Raw genomic sequence first — 326 nt, forward strand, 5'->3', positions numbered from 1 at the left:
AAAGCCCCTCTCTGAACACACAGGTTTGGGGGGGCCATTCTAGATCTAAGCCACAGCAATGTGGCACTGGCTTAGTGCTTCGGGCAGGAAAGAGCAAAGACATTGTTCCTGAAAGCAGCCGAGACGCACTGGTAAAACTACCTTGTGTGGTAAGTGGGAAGGCCACGTATGCCCCCGAGACACTCGTAGCTAAGAGGGAAACTAGAAGTAGAACAGTAGTGACTGGATGGTGTGGCACACACCTATAATCCCAGCTGCTCAGGAGGATGAGGCAGGAGGATCACAAGCAGGAGGCCAGGGGCTGGGGATTTAGCTCAGCGGCAAAA

Source organism: Chinchilla lanigera, unplaced genomic scaffold, assembly GCF_000276665.1.
Source record: "Chinchilla lanigera isolate Chin_1 unplaced genomic scaffold, ChiLan1.0 scaffold00063, whole genome shotgun sequence".
In the NCBI taxonomy this organism is placed as follows: domain Eukaryota; kingdom Metazoa; phylum Chordata; class Mammalia; order Rodentia; family Chinchillidae; genus Chinchilla; species Chinchilla lanigera.